The sequence below is a fragment of the Adiantum capillus-veneris genome, chromosome 21 (genome assembly GCF_014529385.1).
Source record: "Adiantum capillus-veneris isolate H3 chromosome 21, ASM1452938v2, whole genome shotgun sequence".
Classification (NCBI taxonomy): domain Eukaryota; kingdom Viridiplantae; phylum Streptophyta; class Polypodiopsida; order Polypodiales; family Pteridaceae; genus Adiantum; species Adiantum capillus-veneris.
This window is the reverse complement of record NC_140951.1, coordinates 77,980,224-77,985,809: the sequence shown is the minus strand read 5'-3', so window position 1 is coordinate 77,985,809 and position 5,586 is coordinate 77,980,224.

Genomic DNA, 5,586 nt, shown 5'->3' with positions numbered 1-5,586 from the left:
TACGCGTAGGATGTCTTTTTCATCAGAATTGCATGAAACTTGTTCTGTGGGTTGTCCTTGGCCTATGGAACATGGCCCTGTTCTTGGATTTGAATTTAGACAAGATTTGATGCTTGTAAGGCTTTGTGAGGTGTTTTTGGGCTCAAAAAGTGTATCTTGAAGGTGTTGGGGGTCAAAAGTGATTAGAATGGCTTCAAACTTGTCATATGGGCTCTTGATGATGAGGTAATTAGATATGGAATGATAAAACATCCCTTCCATGCCAAAAAGGTCCATTAGACATCCTACGCGTAGGATGTCTATTTCATCCTTTTTTCTCCCTGACCACACAGATTGTTTGCTGATGTGTATGTGAGTGTGTTGTGCAAGTTTCATGAGATTTGGACAAGATTTGGTAGGTCAATGGCCCATTATTGACTCTATGCCCTAACTTTGTGTTTTTCCATGCATATGAGGTCAAATCTGGTATGAAACTTGGTGTATGGCTTGTAAATGTCATTCAGAACATGTGCATGACAAAAATTGTTGAGGTTTGTGCCAAAAAGTGCCCTTGAGACATCCTACGCGTAGGATGTCTATTGGTGATTTTTTCAGTGCTAGTGCTCCCAGTGCTTGCCCTTTGCCCCCCTAAGTCCCTTTTGAGCCTAATTTCAACAAAAAAGTCAAATGGATAGAGTATAACTCCCTGTGTGGACTTCAGAGCCTCCCAGCCATTTTCTGACTTTTGGAGTGCTTTTTGGCGATGAAATTTCTCGATGTTGGTCTCCATAGCTTCCCGATCCCTTGGGGATCCTTGCCGTATGGTTTTTGTCGACTTTGGCTTCATCGGAGCTCCATTTGGCGATTTGTCGCTCTAGAAGCACCCGTGGTTGCGTTTACATACCTTTGATGATTTGTGGTGGTCTTCCACCATAGGACTTGGTTGTTGATGGTCTAGGAAAGCCGCTCGTGAAGTTTGGTGGCAAATGGACTTGCGGTTTGGCCGCAAGTGCATTTTGACGCTTTATGTGTCTGATGCCGTTTCTGAGGTTTAGTGCTGCTTCGGGTCACTTTTTGGTCATGCGGGTCATATAGACTTGTCGAGCATGTCGAGATGCTCCTACCCATGAATTTTGGTAGCATTTGGTCACCGTTTCGCCGATTTCCCATTTGGTGGCCTCTTGCGGGTTTCTGGGAATTAGGGTTTTTCCTGATGGTTTTCCACTGCCTTTGGCTATCCACGACTGGTCTCCTAGACTAGGGTAAGCTGCCGATGAAGTCTTGTTGCTTTCGGGTTAGCCGTTAGGCCGCCGTCTCTACTTGCAGGTCTCTACCGCTCGCTTTGTGTGTGACCCCTACGCTAGTTTTCGCGACATAACGACAAACATGCGTGAAAAGCTCAAGGTGGTGAGCCTACCTCTCATGTCTAGAGCTCGTTGGGTAGTCGTGTGCGTCGTAGAAGCTGTTGGAAAGTCGATCCGCTCTAGGTGGCAGAAGCTTTCTCCACAAAGTCAATAGTGAAAATGAGCTAAAAATGGGGTGAAAATTTCTTATAATGGAGGTCCCTGAAGCACTTTTCATGAAATTTAACATGTGCTCCTATGTTCTTGCAAGATGCGGTTTAGGCTCAAAAATTTCTTGAATTGGACTCCGTTTGCTCTATTTACCAGAAATTTGGCATTTCGGTCAAAACCTGGCCAAAACACGCTTTTCGCTCCAGTCTCATAATTGCACCCCCAATGTACCATAGGTTGTCCTATAGTCACTGATCATCACCATATTTTTTGTTTTTTATTATGACTGTTTTTCACCTGTTTTTTTATTTTTGAAGTTTTTATGCCGAAAATTAGCAAAATTAAAAGGAAAATAACAAATCAAACCCAGAAAATCCCCAAAAATCATAATAAATCACAAACATCACCGCAACACATTATATACACTCACATGCAATTTTTATGGCCGGATTTCTCTGTTTTACCAATATTTTGCTCGAAAAATGGCTATTTCTACTTATATGCACACACCTAGGGACTTGATTTGGCGTTTGGCCCCATATGCCTATAGAACCTATAGATACATGCTGTATAAGGGCATATGTGCTTGGGTTACTCCAAAAATTTCACAATCAAACAACAACCCTTAAAATAGTCGAAGATCATGCCCTTTTTTGTTGTTTCTGTCATTGGTTCCGCATTTGAGAGTGCCTATAGAATGCTTCCCCCCCTCCTAGCCGGAGTCCTCTCGGACGACAAGGTTTCGCCTCAAAGTATGTGTCGTGCATAGGTTGAAAAAGTTGTGCTAATGCCTGGCCGATTAATGTGGCCCTATTTTATGCATACTCGGTCAATGCATGGAAAAATTAATGTTGTGCAAGAGAAGGGAATAAGCAAAATGCTTATTGGCATTCGCCGTCGAGGTTTTCTGCTTTCTTTGCAAGTAACAGCTGTAACTCTACTGCTCTCTGTTTAATTGTCTTTTTGGCAAGAAGCAATTGCTTTGCCTACACTGTTGATGGAGTCGTAGTTGTGTCTAAAGATAGAATTGGCTGGGATGTAATGGCTATGGCTTTCCACTGGTATTTTGTTGCTGTCGTTCTTTGTAGATGGTTTGGCTCTTTCTTGTTTGCCACTGGTTTGTCTTTCATCGGTATCCACATATGTCGGTTCTCCTTTTTGAAATGCAGCTGTTGGCCTTCCATTGTTGCTTGTACTGCAGGTAGTTGCTTTTGCTTTGGTATCCAAATGTGAGTGACATTTGGGTTATGGCTAAGCATTTTCTTTGGGATCCACATTTGTTTTATGCCCTTGGTTTGGGGTTGAACCGTCTGCTTTGTTGGAATCCGTTTGTTACATTGTTGTTTTTCTGCCATTGCATTTCTATCCTTCCGCATCCATACTTGTTTACCTTGTTTTGGTAGCCTAGATTTTTGCATTGTGGCCGGTGACCTCATCTGTCTGTAATTAGCATGGTTGGCTTTTACCTGATATTTGGTCTCGGGTTTCCTGTTGTTCATTGATGGCATTCGTATTTTTGGCTCTGTTGCCAGTGATTGCATGGCTTGCAATTGATCATGATGGTATTGCTGAGCAAAAGCTATCACATGTTGTTCATTTTCATGTTGAATTTTGACCGCCTTTGCTTTCCAATCTATCTGCACATTATATGCTTTTTGCCAAGGTTGCCCTAGCATCATTGGGTGTTGTGTGCTTTCATCTGTCACCACATAGAATTTGTGTGGATAAATATATTGATGTAGTTGTACATGCAATATAGTCCATCCCAATGTTGTCAATGATCTGTGACTGTGAGTTGTTGGTATAATTTGTAAGAGATCAAATTTGCTTGAGCATCCGAATCAAGCAAAGCTGTTGATCCCACTTGATTGTTGCCCACTTTGATCGCAATTATTGGCTTCACTGTTTCCTCCTCCAACTCAGTCAGTCGAATGGCATTGATTCGCAATGATGCTCCACTTTTTTGTTGTTGTCGCAGAAGCCGTCTTTTTGCAATGCGTTCTTGTGCTTCAGCTTGAGCTTCCTCCCGTACTCTCTCTTTTTCCTCATTCGTTGTTTTCCTTGATGAATTTGTTGGAGCATCTCCTATGTGAGTGGTAGATGATACCTCCTCAGTCGACATCCACTAATCCAGTTTGGCATTTCTTCACTTGCTAATGTAGCAAGCTTGACAGCTCCACTTTGTGATAGATCACTAATCACAAATGGTCCCTGTCCTCGCTTTTTAAGTTTCTTGGCATGTTGTTTTAAGGTATAAACAAGTACGTAATCACCTGTTTTAAACTCTTTGGTACGCACATGCTTGTCAAAAAATTCCTTTTGTCTTCTCTTTTTAGCATAGATTGACACGACAGCTCGTAAGTCGAGTTCATCTAGCTTTTCAAGATCATCAATCCTTGAAGAGAGCTCATGCCTTGTCCATTCCAAGCTTGTTGCTACTCGTAGAGTTGGGATTAAAAACTCTATGGGTAGTATAGCATTTAGGCCAAACACCATGTTGTACGGTGTTGTTCCTATTGATGTTTTGTAAGCTACCCTGTATGCCCATAGTGTCGAGTGTAGCTGCTGATCCCAATCTGTTCTTGATTCTGACACTATTTTGGTGAGAACCGTGCATAGTGTTTTATTTGTGGCCTCAGTTTGCCCATTGGCCTGTGGATGGTATGGTGCTAATTTCCTATGCATGACCATGAATTCCTCTAGCAGATATTCAATGACTTCATTGAGAAAATGTGTTCCACGGTCACTGACAATTTCTATTGGTAACCCGTAATGTACAAAAACATTCTCATACAAAAATCGTGCCATGGTGCGTGCATTAGCTTTTTGTGTTGCTTTGGCTTCGACCCATTTTGTGAGATAGTCCGTGGCCACAATGATATATTGGGTATGGGTGCGATATGCAGAGGGTGATATAGGTCCCACAAAATCAATGCTCCACTTTGCAAATGCTCTTGCCCCCATCATTGGCTGTAATGGAATCTCGTCTCTTTTTATTGGTATCTTTGTGCGTTGACATGCATCACAACACTTTACAAACTCTTCGGAATCCACGTGCAATGTAGGCCACCAAATTCTTGCGGTTAAGACAATTTTTGCCGTCTTATCACCCGAAAAATGGCCTCCACTTATTCCGCTATGTGCATGTTCTAGAATCAGCAGGTGTTCGCTTTCACTTGCACAGATTCTAAGTTGATTGTCCTTCCCCCGCTTATAGAGTTGATTCCCAATTAACTGAAAGTCACGAGCTTCCAGCTCTATAGCTTTTTCCCGTGCTCTTGTGATGTTCTCAGGGAACGTCCTGGTGGTTAAGAAGTCAATGATATATTGACTCCATGCAGGTGCTATGTTTACTTGAAACAAAGTTGCGTGGTCCACTGGTCGTTTGGCACTACATACTGTACAACTGGTAACATAGGAATGTGTGTCCGCATACATAGTTGGCCAATAAACCCCTAACTGTTTCAGTCTCTGGTGTGTTTTCACTGTTGAACAATGAAATGCACAACCCTGGACATGTGCCTCTTCAAGGTAGCACTCGAATTCTTCCGGATTTATACATAATCGTAGGATTAGGTCCGATCCAAGATGATACAGCCGTCCTGCTATCAACTGGAAGTTTTTTGTTTGTCGAATTGTTTGCTGTTTGGATCTGCATTCCGTATTATCAAACTCACTTCCGAAGGAAAGAATGCTAACAATTTCCTGAGACCATTTGGGTACCATTTCAATGTTGAAAAGATAAGCATCTGGTATGTCATCATCTACTCCTTCAGGAGCTTCCCCGTTGTGTATTCTTGAAAGATGATCTGCTCGGATATGGGTTTTACCCTTTTTGACCACCACTGTGAAGTCAAATTCTAGCAATATAATAAACTAGCGTACGATTCTCCCTGTATTGCAAGGTTTATTTACTAGGTACAAAAGAGCTTGATGATCCGTGAAGAACACAAATTTGTTTGCAAGCAAATAATGTCGAAATTTTTTTACAGCATAAATCATTCCTAACCCTTCCCTCTCGGTGGTTGTGTAGTTCTTTTCTGCACTGTTTAACTGTCGACTCGCATAGCAAATCGGAAAATCCATTGTTCCG